The sequence below is a fragment of the Myotis lucifugus genome, unplaced genomic scaffold, assembly GCF_000147115.1.
Source record: "Myotis lucifugus unplaced genomic scaffold, Myoluc2.0 scaffold_424, whole genome shotgun sequence".
In the NCBI taxonomy this organism is placed as follows: domain Eukaryota; kingdom Metazoa; phylum Chordata; class Mammalia; order Chiroptera; family Vespertilionidae; genus Myotis; species Myotis lucifugus.
In genome coordinates, this window is record NW_005871472.1 from 1 (window position 1) to 10008 (window position 10008).

General features: G+C 46.8%; 1 pseudogene; it reads left to right on the forward strand.

The window, feature by feature from the left end:
- The first annotated feature begins 2477 nt into the window (after positions 1 to 2477).
- Positions 2478 to 3668, forward strand: LOC102430255 (annotated as a pseudogene).
- The last annotated feature ends 6340 nt before the right edge of the window (positions 3669 to 10008 follow it).

Below are 10008 nucleotides of genomic sequence, written 5' to 3' on the forward strand. Positions count from 1 at the left end.
GATTTCTTTTTTTCTCCCTTTCTCTCCCCATCCCGCAAACGGCATGGGTGTGCGTGGGGGCGGGGACAGAGAAACAATGTCCTTTGTTGCTCAAGATAAAAAGTACAGGCCTTTTGACTTGTAGACCCAGCTGCTTCCAAAATAGAATGCATCCCCACCCCCAGCACACACACTCACTCACTCACTCACCACCAGCTCTCCTTCTGTGAACAGTCCATGGGTAGAGTTCAATCCCACATTTTCATCAGATCTGGAAGAACCTCCAAGGGCGTTATTAAATATGTGAAATACGCCAGAAATATTCACGCAATCCCCATCTGGCCCTGGGAGGGCGGAAGAAAGGACTGGGGAAGTAATAAAGTGTTTATTTTTTTAATCTAGATGACATGTTTTACATCATTAAAAAGGACAATTATTTTTAAAATTCAGCCTGCATGCTTCAATGGTTTGGGAGGTCTGCCGCCACAGAATCCGTCAGAACTTCCCTCCACAGCCGGGCCTGGGTCCACCCTCAATGCCAAGTCGCATTCTTAAATGTTCAAAACCACGGAGGCAATTGTGAGTCGTTTAATTGTGAGTCACCTTTCCCGGGAGAAGGGGGTTTCTCCGGCTCCGAAGCTCAGGCAGCGTTGCAAAGGGTGATGGAAGTCAGACAGGGTTCAGAATGCCCAAGCCTAGGCCAGACCACCAATAACTCTGAGACAAAGCACAGTTGTCCCATTATGAAAACCCTGCTGACTGCTCTCCAGAGTAAGTCCCACCTCTGTGCGGCCCGGGGTCCCACCTTAGTGAGGGGAGCAGCTGGGACTTCTGCCCCACCATCTGAGGCCAAGCCAGGCCTCTTTGCAGGATACCCTACAGCCTAAAACCGCTCCATGCCATCCCTCTGTTCTCTTGGTCTGCCTGGGACACACGCCTGAGGTCAGCGTAATAAAGTGTAGGTCTGCTTAAAAGCATGCATCCCTTTGGACTCAGACATTCTAGGAATGCAATTAAGTCATTGAAAAAAATGTGCAAAGTTGAGTCTTAATGATATTCATCATGTTGTTATTTACATTAGGTCAAACCATATGAAATGGCCATTTCTTAGGTCAAGAATAGCCAAATGTCAGAAATTTCATGCTGTTCAGTTTAATAATATATAAAAAAAATTAGAAACCCCTAAATGCCCATTAGTAGGGATGGTTGGCTGCATTTCAGTGCCCATTGGAATACTATGTAGCTGTTGGAAATGATGTTCCAGAAGTATATTTGGTACAACGTAAAAGATTTCAGAATTATTTTAAGTGAAAAATAATGCATACAGTCAGATCCCTTTTCTGTGAAAATGAAAAATAAATATGCAGAGGTAAGGGTAGATCCCAAGAAGTTAAAAAAGGGTTGGCATGATTTTTTCTTCTTCTTTTGTTTATCTGTATTTTCTGATTTCTATTAACAAATATGTATTGCTAGTATAATAATAAAGGGTATAAAAACACAATAGTAATATAAAGTGTGGCCCTGGCCAGGTGGCTCAGTTGGTTGGAGTGTCATCCTCTACACCAGTGGTTCTCAACCTTCTGGCCCTTTAAATACAGTTCCTCATGTTGTGACCCAACCATAAAATTATTTTCGTTGCTACTTCATAACTGTAATGTTGCTACTGTTATGAATCGTAATGTAAATATCTGATATGCAGGATGGTCTTAGGTGACCCCTGTGAAAGGGTCGTTCAACCGCCAAAGGCGTCGCGACCCACAGGTTGAGAACCGCTGCTCTACACCAAAAGGTAGGTAGGGCAGGTAGGACTCTGGTCTGGGCACATACCTAGGCTGCAGGTTCCATCTCCCATCGGGGTGCATACGGGAGGCAACCAATTGATGTTTCTCTCTCTTTCTGTCTCTCTGTCTTTCCTTTCCTCTCTCTCTAAAAATCAATAAAAACATATCCTCAGGTGAGGATTAAAAACAATAATAATAAAACAAAATAAAGTGTGGGGCCCAGAGCTGAATCTGAGATGCTGACCAGAGCTGAAGAGAAGAGACTGTCCAGCAGCAGCCCTGACCCGAACACCAACTCCACCCTTTGTGTGGCTGGAGGCAGGCAGAGGAGGTGTGGCCAGATGCTCAGAGAAGGGGCAGTGAGCTGGGGTGGTGCGGAATCACCCTCTGGGGCCTCATGATCCAGGCAGCTGCCAGCACTATGGGAGCTCCCTGGCTGCTCTGGGCCTGGCCTTGGAACAGGAGCAAGAGGAGCAGGAAGCATATGTATAAGATGGTTTTTGTTTGACGAAATGCTGGACTCCTAGGAGTGGGAAAAGAGCCGCTGTTCTCCTGATGCCACAATGCATGCACCGTGTCATGGGACAAGCAGGCAAAACTCTAACATCAACTCCAAGGAGGACCAGGGTGAGCAGCCACCCTGGAGTTTGCAGATGTGGCCCCAGTGGCACAGGGCGGGTGGGGGAAGGACTGGTGATGACATGAATGGCGACTGAGCAACAGTAAAGAGACTGGTGGGGAAGAGCCTCACGTCTGTGAAAAATGTTGTGGAGAGTTCTTCAGCTTCTCTGAGTTCTTGGAACATAAGAAAAATGGCACTAAACATCCACCTGTCCCATCGTGAACAACAGTGAAGGGCGGTGCCTTCAGAAGACTTCACTGGGCTATGCTGAGCCACCAGCCACACCGTCCAGGCAGAAAGACAGTCACCGGGAGGCTGGCAGCAGATCAGGGGCCATGAAGGAGGAGCCAGGGACGGGGTCTGTCCTTTACTTAAAGACCGAGACTGCCCTGCCTCCCACACCCCAGGACTTAGGCTATTTACCCAAAGGCAAAGTGGCCAATACTAACGTCACTCTTCAAGCATGACAGGGCACCGAGGTGGCGGTGAGTCAGCGGAGCGTGGACATGATTTCCACCCCCCTGCCTGGTGCCAACAGCATCCCGTGGGGCCTGGAGCAGATCCCGTGTCTGCAGCAGCAGCAGCTACAGCAGATCCAGCTCGCTGAGCAGATCCGAGGCCAGGTGAACATGTGAGCCTCCCACCCCCTCCACTCCCACGTCGGGGAGCTGACACCCTGAAGACCTCAGGCGGCCAGGTGTCCCAGCAGGTTTCTGTGGCCATGGCTTTGCTCAGCCAGGAAGCTGGAGGCCAAGGTCTGTCTCTGGACATCTTGAAACAAGCCCAGCCACCTCATGCAAACATCCCTTCCACCACCAGCTCTGTGTCCCCAGGGCTGGTGCCCTTCGCCCTGAGGCCAGACAGGTCAAGGGTGCTCCCAAGCTACCGGCCAGGTGCTTTGACCCCTCAGAGCCCCTTCTCCACTGTGGTGTCAGCCCCATCCAAGAAAGGGAAAGGGAAGCCACCCAACGTGCCCCCAGAGGATGTCAAACCCAAAGATGAGGCCGCCCTCTGCAGGAACAAGCGTAAGCCCTGAAGCAAGGTTTTGGACTGATAGCTCCTTACTGGTCCACCTCTGCTCCCATACTGGAGAGAGACCCTTCGTGCGCTCTACCTGTGGCCACCAGTTCACCACCAAGGACAACCCCAAGGTGCACTTTCATTCAAATCCCCAGGGGAAGGCAAACCCCCAGCTGCCTGCCAAGCTCCACGACAAAATGGCGGCAGGAAGGTGTTCCCTATGCTCTCTGTACCTGTCCTCACAGGTGAATCGAGTCTCTCCTTAGACAGCACACCTGTCCGGGTCACAGCAATCCCCAACGTAGGGCTACGTCAGGATCTCTCTTGGGGGACTAACCCCGAGGACCTAATCGGTGGCCCACTGTCCAAAGACCTGCAGCCCGGCCTTCTCCAGAAAGTCTGCTTAACGTGACTTACGCCCAGTAATTAGGAAGATTTCCCCCCTGAGTATTGCACGAAGATGGAACAGGCAAGTCCTGGGTGTGAAAGCTTTACTTTACCTACAGCATTTATTTTTTATTTTTGTTGACGTAGTCCAGTGGTTCTCAACCTTCCTAATGCCGCTTCCTCATGTTGTGGTGACCCCCAACCATAAAATTATTTTCATTGCTACTTCATGTAATTTTGCTACTGTTATGAGTCATAATGTAAATATCTGATATGCAGGATGCATTTTCATTGTCACAAATTGAACATAATTAAAACATAGTGATTAATCACAAAAACGATATGTAATTATATATGTGTTTTCTGATGGTCTTAGGCGACCCCTGTGAAAGGGTCGTTCGACCCCCAAAGGGGTCGAGACCCACAGGTTGAGAACCGCTGACGTAGTCTCTTTTCCTATCTTTTTGACCACTGCAGTGTTCCTAGTCCCTGTCTTAAACCTAAGAGTTGATGTATTGGTAGGACCAGCTGCATGTTCAAGATGTTTTGTAGCCCTAGCCGGTTTGGCTCAGTGGACAGAGTGTCGGCCTGCGGACCAATGGGTCCCGGGTTCGATTGCAGTCAAGGGCATGTAGCTTGGTTGCAGGCTCCCCCCGAACCCAGGCCCTGGTCGGGGCTCTTGCAGAAGGCGACCAACCAATATGTTTCTCTCACATCGATATTTCTCTCTGTCTTTCCCTCCCTCTTCCACTCTCTCTAAAAATCAATGGAATATTATCCTTGGGTGAGAATTAAAAAATATATAAATAAAATAAAATAATAAAATAAACATATTCTTGCATGAGGATTAAAAAAAAAAAAGAACAGGAGGAAAGGTATAAGACAAAAGGATTGGGAACAATGCATCGTTTGTCAAAGTCATTGTTTTCCATCCCAAAGGACATTGCCTACTCCTTTGGCCGGGGGAGAGAGAAGAGGGTCAGAGGTGAGATTGTGGAGGGGTTCTTGGGAAGGGCTGGAACCCTTAACAGCCTGGAGTTACAGGGATAACAGAAGTCTCCGGTGGATTTGGGGAGATCTGAAAGTAAGGGGTCACTGGGCCTCTTCGCGGGTGAGGGCCGGGGCAGGGAGGCACAAGCCTGAAGAGTTCTCATGGTTAAGTATGGGCAGGAGGGGCAGGGAAGAAACGGCTGTGTGTGATGTGCTTGAGCCTCGTGTAGCTTCCTGCCCCAGGAAAGAGCAGCTGGGCTGTCCCGAGTCCCTTAGCAGCCTCTCCTGTAGCTGAGTCTGCACCCCTTCTAGAGAGGTCAGCCTTGGGAGGGAGGGGCCCCCAGGGCTGAGGTATCTCAAGGGCTGACAGCCAGGGTGGGTATCTCTCAGAACACAGACATCCCCCAACTTTTTTTGCCAGGGCACCAAGTGAGCTCCCACCTACAATTTAGACACAATCTGGCTGATGAAGACTAGGGAGAGAGAGAGAGACACCCCAAAGCAGCGGTTCTCAACCTGTGGGTCGCGACTCTTTTGGGGGTCGAACGACCCTTTCACAGGGGTCGCCTAAGACCATCGGTAAACACATATATAATTACATATTGTTTTTGTGATTAATCACTATGCTTTAATTATGTTCAATTTGTAACAATGAAAATACATCCTGCATATCAGATATTTACATGACGATTCATAACAGTAGCAAAATTACAGTTATGAAGTAGCAACGAAAATAATTTTATGGTTGGGGGTCACCACAACATGAGGAATTGTATTAAAGGGTCGTGGCATTAGGAAGGTTGAGAACCACTGCCCTAAAGTAATGAGACCACTTGGAATTCACTGAAGGACAGCTTAAAAGACAAAGCAAGCCCTGGAGAGAAATATCAAGTCTTCTTTCTTGCAAACTCAAGGGTGTGGCCTGAGATTAGACGAGAGGTTGGTAAGGTCCCACTGAGCACCACATCCTGTGGGTCTGCATCTTCTCAGATGTTGAGGCAGCCAAGAGGCAGAAAAGGCCAGGGATGGACAGGGGTGGACCAATGGAGAGGGCAGGCCAACCTAGACTTAGAAGAACCCTTGGAGACTATTGTGACCAACACCTGGGCTGGATAGGTGGGGTAACTAAGGCAGAGAGAAGCAAGGAAGTGCTTAGGGTCACAGGTGAGCTCATGGCAGGACAGGTTTGGGATTTGCTCTTTCTAACCCCCGGCATTGCAAGTGACCACAAGTCCAACAGCCAGAGGAGGGTGGATGCATGGGCACTGAAGAGCCATCCCTGGGGGTGTGGCTGGGTGGATGGACAATCTCCCCGTCCAGACTACTCTCTGAGTCCAGCTGTGACTTGGCTCTCCAGGAGCTCGCGTGCACACTCAACCAGCTGTCTGCAACCACCGTGTCCTGTTAATAATCGTGCTAACTGTCCCCACACACGTCAGCACTAATCTCCCACACAGCCTTCCAGGACCTGATTTATCAGAATGGAGGGCACGCTCTTAAAGGGTCACAGCCCACGGCGGATCCCCGGCTGCTTTAGCAGTAAGTGGCGGAACATATTTTCTCTGCTAACACTACTGTATGTTACAGGATAGATTATTTTAAGAATCAAGACTAAATTGAAACAAGGCAGGCTTGATTTTTTCCCCCCAGAACCATAGGAGAGGGTCATCTATCAGCATGACACGGTGGGCAAAGTACTAGAGAGCGACTGCGGAGCCCAAGCAGAGGTCTCGGTTCCAGCACTGATTTGCCCAAGTGACCTTGGGCAAGTCACTTACCCTCCCTGCACCGCTGCTTCCTCATCAATAACGTGGGGGTTGCTGCCTTCTGTCCTGGTACATCAAATGACCTTACAAATACGTCAGGGAAACACAAAGCTGACATTTTACCAGGAAAGACACACTCACATGGCCTGTAAACAAAAGAAAAATGTTCCAAATTCCTAAATCATCTGAGAGATACAGGTTAAGCCAGCTGGAGAACATTTTTTGACTATCAAACTAACAAAGATCGAAAGATGATAAAAGCCAGCATTGGTGAATGTGGAGAGATACAGACACTTGCAAATACTGTTGCTGAGACTATAAATCAGAACAACCTTTGAGGAGGGCAAATTTGGCTGTTCAAATGAGCTTACCTTCTGACGCTGCAACTCCGAACCCAGGAATTTATCCCGGGAAAATAATTAACTGCGTGAACAAAGATGTAAGAATTTAAAGAATGTTATTCTAGGGATTGGTTAAAGTATGACACAACCATCTGACAAATATTTTGTACCCAAGTTAACATTTCGTTGTCCAAAACCATTCACAAAATTATTCATTTTAAAGTGTTTAAAAAAAAAAAAAAAGCAGGCTACAAAACAGGATGCAGAGTGAAATCCGTAGAGAAAAAACTAGGAGAAGGAAATACACCAACATATTGACAATGGGAAGTCACTGGGCAATGGGTTCATGAGTGATGCTTATTTTCTTCTTTTTATTTATTTGCACCTTCGACACGTTCTACAGTCGCCATTCCATTCTTAAATTTAAAAGAATAAAAGTTATTTATGGTACTAATATTTTTGCTCTGTTCCTCCTCCCCTTCCCTCCATTCCCCCCGTCCCCCCGCCCCCCCCCACACCCCAAGATGGGAGTGAGGATCACACTGGAGATGCTAAGGAAACTGGACCACATAGATAATTATGAGTTCACGGTCCTCCCTAAGGCCCCTGGGTCAGAGGTCATCACTCCCTTATCTGTGCCCTCATTCATACATCTGTGTCTCTCTCCTGGTCTGACTCCATGTTGCCTTCTCTTATTTTATTTACATACTCATCTCTCCTTGTGGCCTGTGACAAATGAATGAAATGGGAAATTTGAAAGCATGAGCCAAAGAATGCGATTTCCAGGAATGAAACAGCAGCCACTTCTTCACCTTCTCCCAGCTTTGCGGGCAGTTAAGTTGCTGTGAGTCCAGCCAATGTCCAGGGTCTCTCCCTGCAGGAGTCCACAACAGGACTAGCATCTAGCAGCTGGTCAGCAGGGGGCAGGGTGGTCTAATGGATGGAGCCCCAGAGGGTTGAGCGTGGCTCCATTCATCCAGCAAGTGGACTCCCAGGATCAGAGCGCTGCTGATTACAAATACTCTGAGAAAATGTCTAGTCCAACTCCTCTTCATACAGATAGAGGAACCGAGGTCAGGCAAGAAGAGGTTTGCCCGAGTTTACAGAGAGAGTTGGGATCCAGAACTCCAGACTCCACTCCCTGATTCTAGAGCTCCCTGTATCAACAGTCTCCCTGGGACCAAACCTTAACAATGAGGATAAAAGATTTTATCAATTCAATATAAGATTTTTTAAAGGGACCCCTCCCTGATTTAATTCTGTGTCCACAATGTATATCCCCTTTGACCTAGTGATGCCACTTGCAGAAGTGGGCCTCAGATGTGCACAAGGATGTTCATTGTGCTGGTGTTTATAAGAGAGAAGAATTGGAAACAACACAAATTTCAGTGGTAGGGGGCTGGTTTAATAAATGATGGCATATCTCTTTTAGGGAATATTGTACAATCATTAAAAATAAGACTATAAAGAAAGTGTTCATGATAGAAAACTAGAGAAATAATACATACAGTATGTTCCTAAATTATAAAGTTTATGTGTATATATAGGTAGATAGACATAATCTCCTTAGACCTTATGCTTGTGCAAGGTGACCCCTGCCTTGGGTCCCACAGTTTAGGGTGCATTTCATAAACACACACACACACACACCATTATTACAGAGGACACGGGCACTTCTGCTACTTGAGATCTGGTGATGGCTGCCTTGCGGAGCCCTAAACATCACTTTGCAACTAACAGCATTCAAGCCCCAGGAAACGCGTCTCCATCGCGTGCCCTCTGTCTGTGAAACAAAGGAGGGCTGATCCCCAAGCCACCGCACTGCGCGCTGCGTGGGCTGTCCTGCTGCCGCCATCAGAGGCAGACGCTGCTTCAGAGGACAGGGACGATGTGAGCAGTGGACGTGCTTCAGTAAAGAGAAAAGACAAATTAATTTGTCAAATGCTTCCTCTCCGATAGCATGAAATGCAATCTTTCCTTGCATAACAAAATGCCATCTCCCAGTAGTGCCAAGTGTCCACGTCCTTGCGTTTCTCCCCGTCCTAATTCGTGGTTCCAGAGGTACTAATTAGCACAACATTGGCAACAGCTGCACACAGCAGCTGAGGAATACCTTGCAATAGCCAATAATTTATTTTATTCTTAAATTTGTATATGTGTAGAGCTAGACAAAAGATGCACTGGGTGTACATTAGCCATGAAACTAGCATAGAGTTTTACTATTTTAAATATTTAATTTTGTTTAATCCAGTGTTTAAAATTAAATTAAAATGTTCAGCTTTATTGGAAACATTTTAATCCAAGTTTTAATACTTACTAATTGTAATTTGAGTTTTGCCTTTTTATCTTAGTAATTTTTAATATTTTAGAAGAAAGTAAGTTTTACAGAAAAAAATACTTCAATGTCAAATATTTAAACATGTGGCCTGTGGGACTCCAATAGAACTCTTGCCCTGGGCCTCTCAAATCTAAGGGCTAGGCCTGTGTTTAGAAAAAGATTCAGAGAGAAAATACACCAAAATTTTAAAGAAAGTGTACTCTAGATTGTGAAATTGCCATGATTTTTTTTTAATTTTATTCTTTTACTTTTCCTTTGTATTTTTCCAGATTTTCTACAATGAAAAAATATCTAGTCAGAAAAAACAAAAACAAACAAACAAAAAAACCCACTACAGTTAAGTGTATATTTTCAAGTGTTGCATCTTTACCAGGTCAGCTCTCCAATCCCATCCCAACCAGGGCCTTGGGACAGGTTTTGTTTTTTTAAAATATATTTATTGATTTCAGAGAGGAAGGGAGAGGGAGAGAGAAATAGAAACATCAATGATGAGAGAGAATCATTGATTGGCTGCCACCTACATGCCCCTCACTGGTTAACGAGCCCGTAACCTGGGCGTGTGCCCTGACCGGGAATCGAACCATGACCTCCTGGTTCATAGGTTGATGCTCAACCACTGAACCACGCCGCCCAGGCCCAGGTTTCTAAATCTGACCCTTTGCTCCCACAAACACCCCAGATTTCCAGCAGGAAGGACCCTAAGCTCACCCTGAGGCCTGTCCCCCTTAGCTGGCATCCGTGTCCCATCCACAAGATACTTAAAGCTGCCCCTGAACCCCCCATG